Raw genomic sequence first — 16661 nt, forward strand, 5'->3', positions numbered from 1 at the left:
ATTATGTCCCTGTCCCTTGAGTCCATGCCTCTTTTGATACATGACAATATCCTGCTGGCTTCGGAAGCAGCAGCCTGACATTGCCGAAATCCTGGTTTTATCCTAAGGCAGAGATGGGATCCAACATACTCTATTTCAAAACATCAGTAGAAAGTGATTTGAGAGCTATTCAGCCCAAGCCACCAAGGAAATATAATATTTGTCATAAAGAGAAATGAGCTATTCAACAATTACAGAAAAATAGAGAAATCACGATCCGCCCCTGCTGATAAAGGCTGGGCGATCGTGATTTAAAACACTGAAGATTATAATAAAGAGTGTTAAAGACAATTATAAGACACCGAGACATACAGGACGTTGGAGTCGGACCCCACCTCTGCTTTCAGCAAAGAATTGCAATTATCATGTAAACGAGCATTGGAGAGTGACATCATTAGCGAGTCTGAGTCCAGATTCATCTTGAGTACCCCCGACCGCATTCCTGTTTTTTTTTATTTCTATTTTTACCTAAAACTCACAAATGTTTAACCCCTTAAGGACTAACACCAGTAAACCTGTACGCCCCTGAAAGATCAGGCCTGTTTTTTCAAATATCTGACTTTATTAGAGAATAACTCTGGTAACGTTTTGCCAATCGCGATAATTCTGAAATTTTTTCTTGTCACAAGTTGTCCTTCCTGTACATAGTAAAAGTAAGCCGATATAATAGGTAGTTTTTTTTTTACAATGCAAAAAATCATGAAATTTAAAAAAAAATTACGATTTTTTGCTATTTTAACACTAATAGGTTGCATATATTTATACTTACTGACCAAATAGTTTATGCAACTTATACTTTCAGATGTCTACTTTATTTTGAAAGCATTTTATTTGTTTTTAATTAACATTTTAAATTAATTAGAAGCCTAACAATTTAACTTGAAATTTAGAAAATTTGGAAAATTTGAAAAGTACATCTTTTTTTTTTTATGTGCTATGCAAGGTTTGCAGAAATTTAAAGGTGGTAGAACATAGGAACACCCCCCTAAATGACCCCATTTTAAAAACTAGACCCCTCAAGGTATTCGCTAGGGGGTACAGTGAGTATTTTAACACCATAGTTATTTGGCAGGAATTATTACAAAGTCAGTAATAATTTTTTCACAAATGCATCATTTGTGGGGCATATTTATTGTACATCACTTCTGGTATTGCAAGAAATGCACCCTATATTTTATTAAGCTGCTCGGCCCGTGTTTGGAAATACCCCCGCTTAGGCCATAGTTGGTTTCTTGGCCGTCTGGTAGGAACCAGAAGGAGAGGAGCGCCATTTGGCTTTCAGGGCATCATTTTAGGCCGGATGGATTATAGGCCGCAGTTCATGCGTGCAAAGGGTTTTAGCTGCCAGAACCATACAGAACCCCCACAAGGGACCCCATTTTGGAAACTACACCCCCTAAAGTATTTAAAGTGAATACTTTGAGTCCTTTTTGTGTGGCTGGAAGGGATACAAAGTCAGTGGAAAAATTCAAATTGTCTTTTTTTTTCACAAATGCATTATTTGTGGGACATATTTTTTGTACATTGCATCTGAAAAGTAGAAAATGCGCCCTATATTTTATTACACTGTTCGTCCCGTGTTCGGTAATACCCCCGCTTAGGCCATATTTGGTTGCACGGCCACATGCAAAAGGAGAGGAGCACCATTTGGCTTTCAGGATATCATTATACAAATTATAGGCCGCACTTCATCTTGCAAAGCAATCTAGCTGTCAGAACAATACCGCAAACCCAGATGTGACCCCATTTTCGAAACTAGACCCCCTAAAGTATTCACCTAGGGCAAAAGTGAGTACGTTGTGTGGCTAGAATTATTTCAAAGTCAGTGGAAAAAATAGAAATTAGCTTTTTTTCCCACAAATTCTTTATTTGTGGGACATCATTTTGGTAAGTCTCTTTTGAAATGGAGGAAATACGCCCATATTTTAACACGCTGTTAGTCCCGGGCTGGCAGTACCCCTACTTAGGCCATATCTGGTTGCCTGACTGCCTGGTACTACCAAGAAGGAGAGGAGCCCCCTTTTGGCTTTCAGGGCATCATTGTATGAATAGTCCCCATTCATACTGCGTTTCTGCAGTATAGGTGTCCGTTGTCATGTTAAAAAAGGGATGCCAATGTATACTGTAGTAGTCTCATTCAGAAATAAGCTGCTACAGTATACGTCAGCATCACTCTTCTTGACATGATGCTGAAAGATACCTCTTACACTGCAGAAACGCAGTATGAATGAGACACAGTATAGGGTCACATACAGCACATCCGCAGCATATTTCACACCGCGGATGCCCCCCAGCAGTCACAAGGGCAAGATCACTACTGTGGCTGGGTAGCTCAGTGTGTCCGCTCATGACTGCCAGCGGGAAATCCGCCGCTATGAGTGGACACACAAAGCTACCAAGTCGCAGCAGGGAGCTCATTATTGTGACTCTTAGTGGACATCTGCAGCATGTGATATGCTGCGGATGTGCGCCATGTGATCCTACACATTATACATCTTTATTTTTCATTATTATTACTTAATAAATGTATTTTTATATTTTTTTACCCTTTTTTTACTTTTTTTTTACACTTTTTTTTATACTTATTGTTTTTATACACTTTTATTTATTTTATATTTTTTTTTCCACTTTTTTTATGCTTTGGAATGCTTAGTATTCCAAAGCATTGCATATATATGCGTCCTGACAGGCGATAACCGGGGTAGACCTGGGGGTTCTTGTAAAGACCTCCGGCTGCCCAGGTAACCAGCAGCACCCCACGATCAATGCAGGGTGCTACAGGAGAGAGACAGAGGGAGCCCCCTCCCTCTGCCAAAACTCCCTACAGCTCGGGGTCGCTTCCGACCGCGGCTGTAAGGGTTAAACTGCAGGGACCGAAGTTGTCTTTGGTTCCGGCAGTGCGGCAGGTTCCCGCCCACTGGGGATTACACACAGCAGCCCACAATCTCGCTCCCTCCCTCTGTCATAACATTTACAGCCAGCGGTCACTTCCAAACGCAGCTGTAAGGGTTAAACTGCCGGAAAAGAAGTTTACTCCGGTCTCGGCAGTGCGGCAGGGTCCCGGCTGTGTGTTACAGCCGAGTCCCTGCCGTGATCTCGTGGGTGCACTAGGCAGCACCCACGAGAGCCATGGACGAGTATACACGTCCTAATGGCGGAACGTGCATCCTGCCTGGACGTGTATACAAGTCCATGGTCCTTAAGGTGTTAAATCACCCCCTGGTCGTCCTATTGTTTCAGGTATTGGTTCCCTCACTTCTAATTTGTCCCAATATGTTGATAAATTTTACAACCTTTTGTTCAATCCACGGATTATTATTTAAGATACACTGCCCAGGTTATTCAGTTGGTAGAGCACTTTTCCCTGGACTCCTGAGCACATAATGGCCACTTTAGATGTTAGTTCCCTATACACTATTGATCATTCCCACAGGATCACAGCAGTGAAAGGTTTTTTGGAGAAGGGTAACATAAAAGCAGAACAAATACAATTTATCATGGATGCCATTAAGTTTATTCTCACGCACAATTATTTTTATTTTGAAGGTCATTTTTATTTACAGTTGATGGTAGCCGCCATGGGTACTAGGTTTTTTGATTTGTTGGGGATCAGGGGATGATCTGGAAAGACTCATTTCTGTGTTGAACTCCAATGCTCAAAATATAAAATTTACATCTACCATCAGCACTGATAAGATTGAATTCTTAGATTTAGAAATTTCTGCCACATCCACCCAATTACAATGTTGTACATTTAGGAAACCCACAGCAAAAAACAGCAGTTGCCATCTGCCAAGGTGGCTGATTAATGTCCCCAAAGGCCAGTATCGCTGTATCAAACGTAACTGCACCCTAGATACCAAATTTCAGGAATAGGCCAGGATTCTGACAACACAATTCCAAGAAAGGGAAAATCCCCCATTGATATTGGAGGAATCCTTTAAAAAAAAAAAATGATCTAGATAGGACTACTTTTTTTATTCCTAGTAAGTGAAATGAAAGTCAAACAATGGAACAACAACCACAATTAATTTTGCCCTTTAATATACATTATAAATTAGTAGAAAATATATTAGGCAAATATTGGCATATCCTTAGACAGGACAAAGTTATAGGGTAGATGTTATTTGCCAAACCCACAGTCATTTATATGCGGGCCCCGAATTTGGGCATTAAGGTTGCACCAACCATTAGGAAGCCCATCTCTGAAGAGCAATTTTCTACATGGCTCAGTACGAGGTGCTTCTTCAAATGTGGAACTTGTCAAAATTGTCGTTCAACATCTGGTTGGAAGAAGGTGGAGAGGGTTCAATCTACAGTCAATCATTTTGTATGGGAAATCAGAGACTTTATTACCTGTAACACCAGGGGGGTTGTTTACATCTCACAAGAATCAGGGAACACATATACTCCATTGGAAAGGGAGGAGGTTCCCCAAGATTCGTGCAGCATATGCAGGAATTCCACGGGGGAAATCACGAACAATTGAGGTTTGGAGGTTTAAAACGGATAACGAATGGATCCTATAAAAAACGTATGTTGCTCCAGAGAGATGCCATTTGGATCTTACGGACTGAAGCTCAGGGCCTGAATGATAGACTTGATGTATCCCCCTTCCTCTGACTTCATTCTGAAACAACTTAAGATAACATAAGGTTTCAGCTGTCCCTTGTCTGCTAAGATAACCCCTAGGTGTAAAGAATAAGAATTTTTAAAATTTGGTTTAAAATAAAGGAGTTTTAAATCTTTTTCCTTACCTGTATCGGGGATGTCCTTCCTGGTCACATGATCACAGCTATCCACTATTTCTCTAGCACAGCGCAATGACGTAAACGAGGCCGGAAGAAGCGCTATTGTGCGCGAAATTGCCGGCAGTCGCCTCTGAGTGCCCCACGCCAAGCTAACCTGCCAGTCGGATGAGATGAGCTGAACACATAGTACCTGGGCGGTGAGTGCAGGATTGTCTTTGTTGTAGTATTTTACATCTTGCAGTGTTGGTGTGCAAAACAATATTTTGGACGTACTAAACGTTCACTGAAAGTAAGGCTAGCAGAACACATTTATAAAAATTAAAAGCGGCAATATGAAACATCCATTGTCTGCCCATTTTTCTTTACATCACAGTAGGGATCCATCTAGTTGAGTTTTTGCAGGGCTACAGGTAATCAAACCCAGTTGGCAGGGGAGAAGTTTTATGATTCAGATGTCTAAGGGTACGTTCACACCTGGCGTATATGCAGCGTATTTCACTCGTATTTCCCTCGCTCACCATACACACAAGGCTTTCCAGTGGCAGCCCTATGTGTGCAGTGAGTTTTGGAGGCGGGGCCGTGTGTCGCATGACTGTGAGGCTCCACCTCCAAAACTCACTACACACATAGGGCTGCCGCCGGAAAGCCTTGTGTGTATGGTAAGCGAGGGATACACAGCGTATTTCCTGTTGCTGCAGATTTTGCGCAGCATGAAATATGCTACGTAGACGCCATGTGGGAATGTACCCTAAAGCAGGGAGCCATAACATTTTTAAATTCAAAAGTCTGGAACCTAGACTTAATTGCAATCTGGAATTATTTGGTTATATATAAATATATATATATATATATATATATATATATATATATATATATGTACACATGGATGCATATGTAAAAAAAGCTATGCCATCATAAATTACATGAGAATTAAATTTATATGAAATTATATGAATTATATTTGTATATTGGAAAATGTGTATGGAATTATAGAAATATTAGCATAGAGAATTAATAAAATTTAATAAAATTTAGTTGTTGACTAAGGTGCAGAACAGTACGGAAAAATACAGTAGACAATTGCAATGAAAAATTGCAGTAAAATTACTGCAGATAGGGGGGCGTGGCTAGCGCCAGACGTGAGCGGTTGCATGGAGCTGTAGCTCCCGCTCACACGTCCGTGTCTTTTAGTCTCCTGCCTATATCCTGGCCCACTTCTCGGTCCGGACCTGCTCGCAAGTGCTGGGGATGTCCCCCAAGCTGGACCCGAACCGAAACAAGGGAGGGGCGGCCGCAGAGAAGCTCCGGGAGTTTGCCCGGGAACAGCCCCAAGATGGCGCCCGCACCTCACATGCCTCAGTCAAGCACCAGCCGGGGCCCTCTCCTCCCGCCATGGCCTTTGTTGGACCGTATCCTGAACTGCAATGACCGGGACTTAATCCTTCAGGTGGCACGGAGGACCCCTGATCTGAAGTTCGATAATGCCAGGATCTCCATTTTTCCTGATTTCTCTGCCGATCTGCAGCGGCGCAGAGCTACCTTTGTGGAGGTGAAAAGAAAGCTGGGAGACCTCGGGATCGCCTATTCCAGGGCCTATCCGGCTAGATTACGCGTTGTTGATGGCGACCGTGCCCTCTTCTTCAATGATCCGGGAGAAGCTGCAGATTGGGTGTGCAGACAGCGAGGATCCACCTGACGCTGAGGTCTCCTGATGAGGCTGTTCCATTTGTCTTCCTGAGCTTCTGAGATTCCTGATCCTGCTCCACTGATAAGTACTCTCCCCCTTCTCTCCCTCCTGTTCCTTTCCTTCCCCCTTCCTTTCCTTCCCCTTTTCTCCCATATCCGCAGGTTTAACCCACATATTGTCTGTCTCCAGGAGACCCATATGGTCCCCGATCACCTGCGGGTATTTCACAAACCGTGGATACAGTGGGCACTCATGATACTCTACCTACTCCCGGGTAGTTTCCCTGTTAGTCCATAGGTCCTTACGCTGGGAGGTGGATCAGACTAGGGTGGACCCCTTGGGTCGTTATGTCTTTGTGCATGCCTTCATTAATAATACGCCTTTTATTTTATTAGGTATTTACAATCCCCCTCTGGCCACATTGGAGGTGCTGCATCAGGCGGTCACTTTCGCAGCGGGCTTTCCTCATGCTCGGGTGCTATACTTGGGTGACTATAATTTAACTCCGGACCCTGCGTTGGATCGCCTCCATGTGACACCCCCATTGTCTCCGTTTCCCGCTTCTACTCCTCTGGCCTCCTTCCTATCTGAGGTGGGTTGGTTAGATGTGTTCAGATGTAAATTCCCTCGCCTCTTACAATATTCATGTTTCTCCGTTGGTAGTAACTCCCTTTCACACATTGACCTGGCGTGCTGTAACCCCTCCTTTTATGCTCTGGTCACGCATGTCTCTCTTGAGACTCGCGCTATCTCCGACCATTCTCCTTTATTGGTGGAGATATCGTTGTCCCAGGAGACTTATGCCCGCAGGTGGAAGGTTCATCCCTTTTGGTTACAGTTAATTGGCCCCCATGATCGCATACCTGATCAACTTCAAACATTTCTCACTATTAATGAACCCTCAGGGTCTGCCACCCTCCTGTGGGAAACACTTAAATCTTATTTCCGGGGTTGCTTAAAATCGACTATTTCCTATATTAAAAGAGAGTCTGCTGCCAGGGAGACGGAGCTGGCCCACACCTGTTCTGACTTAGAGGCTGCCTATGTAGCTGTCCCTACTGAGGAAAATAAGCATGCCTGGCTCACCACTGGTCAACAGTATATGCTTCATCTTAATGAAAAAATTAACCTCAAATTATTGTTTTCCAAACAATTCTATTTTGAGCATGGTAACCAGTCCAGTAAATTACTAGCCCACCTGGTTAAACAGAACCAGGCGGCCCCCCCCCCCCCCCGATTCTTAAGATAGCTTTGGAGACTGGTCTAGTGTTAGTGGATAACTCGCTGATTGCTCAGCGTTTTACTCAATTCTACTCTACCCTGTATGCCTCTCAAGTACGGTACTCTTCGGGGGCCTTGGCCTCCTTTTTAGACTCTATTCAGTTCCCGGTGCTGGCTGCTGACTCTTTCTCCCTCTTGGAGTCCCCTCTCACTGTGGAGGAGATATCTGATGCCATTGGTGATATGCAGTGTGGGAAGGCGCCCGGCCCCAACAGCTTACCGGTGGAGGTTTATTCCTGGTACGTTTCTTTGTTGCAATTGCCCCTGAAGGCCATGTATGACCATGCCTTTGAGGTCGGCCGCCTTCCACCCTCCTTGTATGATGCTAATGTATTTGTACTTTTGAAACCTGACAAGATTATAAGATTCTTACAAAAATTCTTGCTAACAGGCTGAATAAAGTTATCCTTTCCATTATACATGGGGACCAGACGGGTTTTATGCCCGGTAAATCTAGCTCGGAGAACATCCGGAGGGTTCAGGTTGTGATCCTAATTGGAGGGGCGCTGGATGAGGACTGGGCATTGGCCTCTCTCGATGCAGCCAAGGCCTTCGATTCTGTAGAGTGGGTTTACCTTACGGAGGTTCTGGCGTGCTTTGGCTTTGGTCCCCGTTTTATCAAATGGGTGTCCATCTTATATTCCTCTCCCCAGGCTCGTGTACTCCTTAATGGCCTCCTCTCGGAGCAGTTTGCCTTGGGTAGGGGAACTCAACAGGGGTGTCCTCTGTCGCCGCTACTTTTTGCCGTGGCGGTGGAGCCCTTGGCCCTTCTCCTTCTCCAAGATCCACTGTACCATGGCATTACTATTGATGGGAGGGGGGATCGTCTCGGCCTCTATGCCGACGACATGGTTCTCTTTATGTCCCAGCCCAATACCACGCTCCCTCACGCTATATCTGTGATTGATAGTTTGGGTCTTTTTCTGGCTTTCGCGTTAATTGGACGAAGTCTATTTATATGCCTCTCCAACAGCAACCTGGCCCCTCCTCTGTCTATGGATTGGCAGTAGTGTCCCACTTCAAATATTTTGGTATTGTCCTGCACGGGGACCCTCTTCAGGATCTCCGGGTTAATGTTCTGCCCCTTCTGAGTTACGTTAAGGGTAAATTTCAGGTCTGGGGGGCTCTTCCTCTGGCTGTCCCGGGAAGAATAAGTTTAGTGAAGATCATTGTTCTCCCCAAGCTTCTTTATATTCTGGAACACTCTTCTAACCCTGTCCCTATGTCTTTTTTCAAATCTCTTGATTCTTTACTCCCCTCTTTTATCTGGGGCTCGGGCAGGTCCAAACTTAAACTCTCCACTCTGCAGCGGCCCAAGGACCTAGGCGGGTATGCCCTCCCTGACTTTCGGAAATACTATTTGGCGGGACAACTGCGATATCTTCGGAACTGGGTCTCTGTGGACTCCCAGCCGAGCACGGAACTGCATCTTGCTTCCTTCCTGGGGCTCACTTCCATGTGCTCCTTTTTGGAAGGCGCCCCTCCACGCACCCGTAATCTCCTTCCTCTACAAAGGGCTGGTGCTACAGGTATGGTGTCAGGCCCAAACACTGACCTCATTTACTGACATTAAGGATGACTTGCCTCTTTGGTATAACCCTCTTTTTCCCCATTTAACGGAGGCTTTAGATCCCCCCTTTTGGTTGGCACATGGGGTGGCCCAGGTGTGTGTCTTGTATCAACAAGACATATTGAAATCTTTTACACAACTCCAGACTGACTGCGGGATCCCCAGGGAGGCCTATTTTAGATACTTACAATTGTGCCATGCCTTGCACGCTCAGTTCCCCTCCCCAAGACCTCCCATCTCGGCATACCCTCTCATTGGTGTTCTCCAGTCCCAAGGGCCCCATGGTCTCATCTCCATACTTTACACACATTTCACTAGGTCCAAGATTGCGAACACTCCTGACTCAGCGGAGGCTTATTTGAAGACATGCATCTCTTCACTCACTGCAGAGGACTGGTCGGAGGTCTTATCCTCTCACTTAACAGTCTCCCCATCATTGTTATCTTACTCCGATACGTTTACATAGAATGGGACTGATGTCTTCCGATGCCTGCCACAGATGTCATTCACATAGAGCTGACTTTTGGCATATGATATGGTTATGTCCCCTTCTACAGACATATTGGCGCGAGATTATTGATTTCATCTCATCTCTAAACTCTATCCCGATCCCTATTAATCCTCTGATATGCCTGTTTGGTCTACTCCCTGAAGAGTCTTGGCAACATCACATGAGGATTTTCCTCCGGGAGGCCTTGTTCTTGGCCAGAAAGGCAGTGGCACTGTGCTGGATGGACCCCCGCCCGCCTTCCCTCTCCCAGTGGCGTAAATTAGTTAAAGGGGTATTCTGGTGAAAAACTTTTTTCTTTTAAATCAACTGGTGGCAGAAAGTTAAACATATTTGTAAATTACTTTTATTAAAAAATCTTAATCCTTCCTGTACTTATTAGCTGCTGAATACTACAGAGGAAATTCTTTTCTTTTTGGAATGCTCTCTGATGACATCACGAGCACAGATCTCTCTGCTGACGTTATTATAATAATAACACTTTATTTATTGTTGTCCTTAGTGGGATTTGAACCCAAGTCCCCAGCACTGCAAGGCAGCAGTGCTAACCACTGAGCCACCATGCTGCCCTTAGCATTCAACTGCTATGCACGGTTGCTAAAATGGACAGAGATGTCAGCAGAGAGCACTGTGCTCGTGATGTCATCAGTGTTCCAAAAAGAAAGGAATTTCTTCTGTAGCATTCAGCAGCTAATAAGTACTGGAAGGATTAAGATTTTTTAATAGAAGTAATTTACAAATATGTTTAACTTTCTGTCACCAGTTTATTTAAAAGAAAAAAGGTTTTCACCGGAGTACCCCTTTAATGCTATTCTCCCTTACGAGCAGTTGGCCTTTAAACATAGGAAATGCCCTGACAAGTTATTCAAGGTGTGGGACACCTGGTGTGGCTCTCCCCTTACTAGGTACTCGCCCTCGGCATTCACTTCTCTAATGTCCTCTGGTGCTCTTGGATCTCCCTTCTAATTCCCATGTAACCTTTTCTTTGCCTTGCTCTTCTTGCCCCTTTTCTTACTTGCTTCTTCCCTACTTCTCTAATCTCTACAGCTGTGGGGTAGCAGTGGTACCAGCAGGTCTTCCCAGACCTCTCTGTTTTTGTAGCGGCTAATCTCTGAGACAGGTCTCTAGTCATGTCCTGCCAAGCTCTGTGTTAGTGCTTTTAGCTTAGTTTGTTCTGTTTTATGTCCTTCGGGTTGGGTTTTAGCACCCTCTGTTGCCACTCCGCACAGGCTAATTTATGTCTCTTGGTGCTCTTCTCAGATGATAATTTTTATTTTTCTCCTTATATGTCTACCATTATTCTGTCGTACGATTGACTACTGTGTGGAGTTTTTGTAACTGCTTTATTCAAACTTCAATAAAACGAGTAAAAAAAAAAAATTACTGCAGATAATAAAGAAGAAAATACAGAGGAAAAATTTATAAAATTTAAATTAAAACACAGAGGAAAAATTAAATAGAAAAATAGTAAAACAGTAGAATTGCAGTAGTACAGAAGAGAATACAATGTGGGCTAGGTGCCTGGCCCCATCTAGGCACTGATATGCAGCCTGGCACTAGATGGGACGAGAGTCGGAGCCCTCCAGGGATTTATCATAAGAAACCAAACACCTCCAGTTCAGAATTAAGTCCCCTTGGTTCCATCGTTTCTAACTCATATATTTTCCTTGCTTCAGCTCTGGACATTTTTTTTAATAAAGTTGCCCCTTCTCCAATCTTAAACATTTTATTAAGTTTCAAGGACATAACAGGTTATATACAATGAACAAGATGAGTACATAAGAATATCAAGCACTCAAACGACAGTAACAGCCATGGCACACGACATTTAATACTTCTGGATACAAGGCTCTATAAGAGCAAAAGAGAAGCCCTGCGATCAGGGTCACTTCCAGTATGCAGGAGAGAGAAAAGTGTGACAATCGGTTGTGGTCAATATCTCCTGAAATGTTTGAATAAGTGGCTACATGTGCTAAACTAAGGAAGTAAACCTTGAAACTACGTGTCATGGCTGTCTTCGTAAATGACCTACAGTACTCGACACAATATGATATAATATAATAAAGTACAATACAAAATAGGGAGTTAGGGAGAAGAGGAAGTGGAGGGGGAGAAGAAAAGAAGGAGGAAGAAGAATGAGAAGGAAAGAGAAAAGGACCCAAAGTGCAGGAGCAAGTACTTACCAAGCGGTCCAAACAGACCCAGAAGCCCCCTCGACATCCAGTGGTGTCACATCAAACGTCAGCAGAAGAGGTGAGCAGTCGATTCAGTAGAGGGTTTAAAGATTTGGCCATTGGATTACCGGGGGAGTGGTGGTGTCTGGATAGGTCGCAGTCCCTAGAGGACGTAAAAGACATCCAGGGCGATTACATTAGACTAAATTGGGCTATTTGCCTGGGGGATTCAGCCAGCATCTCCACCATTCTGTGGAGCCTGGAGATCTCTTGTAGCCACGCTGAGATAGAGGGGGCGGTCTGTAATTTCCAAAGTCTAGGGATTACTGTCCTAGCCGCTAGGAGCATGAAAGGGGTTAGGCGTGAGGAGGCCCTAGGGATCGATGGGGGTAGGATGGAAAGCAACAGGGGTTCGGGCTCGTACTGGAGGCACACTGAGGTGATCACTCTGGACCAATAGGCTGATAGGAATGAACAGGTAAGCCACATGTGTAGCATTATGCCTCTTTCAGTAGAGCACCTCCAGCACAGGTCAGAGGTCCCAGGTACATGGTGGCCAGCAGAGCCGGAACCGTATACCATCTCAATAGTATCTTATAGTTAATTTCCTGGCCTCTGCAGGAGATAGAGGACGTATGACATCGGGCAAGCGTGTATGACCAGTCTCTCTCTGGGATCAGGCGGCCAATGTCCCTCTCCCGCCCGGCTCTGAAGGGAAGGGGTTTGTTCGTTTGCGTGTAATGCATACAAAATGCCAACATCTATATGTATGTTCCCATACCATGCAAAATTATAACATCAAAGAAAAACCAAGGTATTCTGGGACACAAATTTCAATCTTTATTGTTTAGAAAAAAAGGGGGACATACTTTTAAAAACATTTAAAAAAAGGCACAAAATACCAAGATGGTCCTACAAATACACAACTGGAGGTCCATAGAGCAAGGGGTTAATCCCCAAAAATACCTGTATATGCAGATAGCTAAAAGAGCCTACTTTGTAATAACAAAAGTGTCCCAACTAGTGGCTGCAGCCAGTAAGGTAACAGCCCTATACATTTATACACATAGCAAGAGGTTGTTAACTTCACCTTCTAAGGACACACCAGGACCTCCGTCACCCAACGTTTCGCAATTAAATGCTTCTTCCGGGGCATAGTAGGACCATCTTGGTATTTTGTGCCTTTTTTTAAATGTTTTTAAATGTATGTCCCCCCTTTTTTTCTAAACAATAAAGATTGAAATTTGTGTCCCAGAATACCTTGGTTTTTCTTTGATGTTATCGTTTGCGTGTAAGATGAGAGGGTAAAGCACACTAATGGCGTTAGGTATAGGTGTTGTCAACATGCACAGCTTTTCAAACTTAGAGAGTTGGCGGGGAAGATGTAGGGTATGCTTAGTAGATGAGTAGAAATGTTGTAGTTGTACATATTGAAAGAGCTGGGCCGGAAAAGGGTGAGCCCCCTCCAGGAGAACCGCAAGGGGCTTCAGGGTAGAACTCATCAGGAGGGACTGGAACATGGTGTATTCCCTATGACTGTATGAAAGGAAGGAGTCACAGGACTGTGCCACGGGAAATGCAGGGTTGTCGAACCGGAGTGAACTGCAACCTCTGGTCGGCTGCGTTGTCGGCCGTATGCGGTTTCCCGACCGTAGGCAAAAACGTGGTCGACCGCTTTTTTGCCTACGGTCGGGAAACCGCATACGGCCGAAAACGCAGCCGACCGAAGGTTGCGGTTCACTCCGGTCTGCTCATAGAGATGCATTAAATACGGTTCCCCTATATGACTGAGTGCGGGCGCCGCGATAAAGCCCCGCCCCCCTCCTCCCAGCCGAATACGGGAACCATAAGTACAAAACGTGGTGTGAAACCACCCTAAGAGGTCATCCGCAAATGCGGCACATTTGCTATGGCACAAGGGCATGGGAAGACCCCTTATGTCTGGGTTGTGGCGAATGGCCACCAGGAGGTGTTCCATACAGAGCACATAGAGCAACGGGGATATGGGACATCAGTGCCTTGTGCCATTACAAATATCGAATGGAGCTGACAGTTGACCATTTATTCTAATTTGGGCTTGGGGCAGGAATAAAGCGCACTTATGCGAGATAGCATGGTATTGCCCAAACCTATTTGGACCAGAGAGGTCGTCATGAAGTCCCAGTCCACCCGGTCAAATGCTTTATCCGCATCCAGGGACAGAAGAAGCAAGGGTATTGCATTTTTGTGAGCGTGGTGGATGACGGAGAAAGTGTGGAAGGTGTTGTCCCTGTAGCCCACTTGATCAGGGTGGATCAGGGTTCCCATTCCCTGTTGGTGAGTAACTTTGCAAACAGTTTAGTGTCAGAATTGAGGAGTGAGATGGGTCTGTAGGTGGGGCAAAGTAAAGGGTCTTTACCTTCCTTGGGAGGGACTGTAATAAATGCTCTCAGAAATTATGGAGGTGTAGGGGGAGGCAGCCGGAATATTGTTAAAGGCATCAAGCAAAGGAGGAGCAATCTCCATCCGGAGAGTTTTATAGAATTTGGACGTGTAGCCATCAGGGCCTGGGCTTTTGCCTGAGGGCATTGAGGCAATGGCGTCCAATAGTTCCTTGTGTGAGAGAGGCTCCTCCATCACTTGTATTGCCTCCATCGGCAAACGGAGAAGTGCTGTGTTCAAGACATATTGGGACAGTGTGGGTGTCTCAGGTGTCGGGGTCGATGTAGCTTGTGGCGTCGGGAGGTTGTATAAGGACATGTGGTATTGCCGAAAAGAGTTCAGTATGTCAGGGGTCATAAATGAGGGGGCACCAGTCTGGGATCTTATGGATGGGATAAAGAGAGATGATTTTCTCGCCCTAAGTGCCCTTGCCAGAAGCTTCCCCGACTTATTGCCCCATTCATAAAACAGCTTTACTGTCAATTGTTTGTTGTGTCTGTGTTTGGCATTCATAAGCACCAATAGGTCGGTGCGTACCTTAATAAGGTCTCCCTATCTATGCGTGCATTTGTGTAAGGATTCAAGGGACTGCAACTTTGACTGGAGTGCAAGGAATTTCGTCGATGCCTCCCTCTTTAGCCGGGCCCCATGCCTCACCAGAACCCCCCTCAAAACACATTTCAGGGCCTCCCACTTGTTTAAGCAGGAGGACGATTCCGAGGCATGATCGGAGATAAAATGATTTATGGAATCTTTGAGATCCTGCAAACACAGCACATCCGAGAGTAGCGATTCATTGAAGTACCACGTAGGATGGGGTCTGGCCCAGGACGGGAACAAAAGCGAGCAGAACACTGGGGCATTGTCTGAGAGTGTCATTGTACCAATTTCCGTACACGTGATTTAGCTAAGGAGATGGTGGGGACAGAACAAGTAATCTAGCCTGCTGTTCATTTGTTGTGCATGGGAGAAGAAAGAGTAGTCCCTATCCTGAGGGTGGTGGGATCTCCAAACATCACTGAGTTGAAGTGTGTGGCGTTTCCTCCTCAGGGCTCTGAGTCTGGCATGTGAGATAGCAGAGGTACCAGTGGACGTGTCCATCTGAGGGAAGAGCGGTAGGTTAAAATCGCCACCTAGTAGTATTGGGCCAGTAGTGAAAGCTTCCAGAACATCCAGAGTCCTAAGGAGGAAAGTAATTTGGTCCCGGTTAGATGCATAAATATTTGCGAAAGTGAGTTTGATGCCCTGAATGTCACAGTTCACGAATACATAGCGGGAGAGGGGTCTAGTTTTGAAGAGGTAATGGTGACTGGGAAGGATCTATGAAAGCCTATGGAGGTTCCTTTAGAGCAGGAGTCGGGGTTCACACTGTGCAACCAGGTCTGGTAGTATTGATTAGGAAGTTTTGGGATATGGCCTTACTAAAGTGGGTTTCTTGTAGAAAGAGGACATGTACCCTCTGTTTGCGAAAAGAATAGAGGGTCTGGGCCCTCTTCTCTGGTGTGTTAAATCCCTGGACATTGAGGGAGGCAAGTTTAACCCCTTAAGGACGCAGCCCTTTTTCACCTTAAGGACTGAGCCCTTTTCGCAATTCTGACCACCATCACTTTACGAATTAATAACTTGAAAACTCTTTTACCGAATATTCTGATTCTGAGAATGTTTTTTAGTGACATATTCTACTTTATTTTGGTAGTAAATGTTCGGCGTTACTTGCATCCTTTTTTGGTGAAAAATCCCCAAATTTCATGAAAATTTTGAAAATTTAGCATTTTTCTAATTTTGAAGCTCTATACTTGTAAGGAAAATGGATATTCCCAATAAATTTTATTTTTCTTGACAAATACAATATGTCCACTTTATGTTGGCATCATAAAATGGACATATTTTTGCTTTTTGAAAAAATTAGAGGGCTTCGAAGTAAAGCAGCAATTTTCAAAAATGTCATAAAAATTGCGAAATCTGAAGGGACAGATGTTACCGAACTACAACTCCCAGCATGCCTGGGCAGTCTAGGCATGCTGAGAGTTGTAGTTTGGCAACATCTGGAGGGTTACTGTTTGGGCACCACTGTAACAGTGGTCTCCAAACTGTGACCCTCCAGATGTAGCAAGTTGGAGTTTGGCCTTCCTAGTGGTTGCCACAATAAAGATCACTTTACTTTCACTTTCATTTCCCCCCACCTTCGTTTCCCTACCTGTCTCCAGCGACAATCGGGGGTCCCCATGCA

General features: G+C 44.7%; 1 protein-coding gene across 9 annotated transcripts in view; it reads left to right on the forward strand.

Annotated features, from left to right (window-relative positions):
- LOC130293923 (galactoside alpha-(1,2)-fucosyltransferase 2-like) overlaps nucleotides 1-16661 on the forward strand; it is a 338139-nt gene that overhangs the window by 139669 nt on the left and 181809 nt on the right. For 2 of the 9 annotated variants that reach the window (XM_056543206.1, XM_056543213.1), the window contains exon 2: nucleotides 4854-4987. The exons of the other annotated variants lie outside the window; for them this stretch is intronic. The gene's annotated coding sequence lies outside the window, so the exon portion shown is untranslated. The remainder of the gene's footprint in view (nucleotides 1-4853; nucleotides 4988-16661) is intronic. 9 annotated transcript variants of the gene reach the window in all.

The sequence above is a fragment of the Hyla sarda genome, chromosome 10, assembly GCF_029499605.1.
Source record: "Hyla sarda isolate aHylSar1 chromosome 10, aHylSar1.hap1, whole genome shotgun sequence".
NCBI classification, from domain to species: Eukaryota; Metazoa; Chordata; class Amphibia; order Anura; family Hylidae; genus Hyla; species Hyla sarda.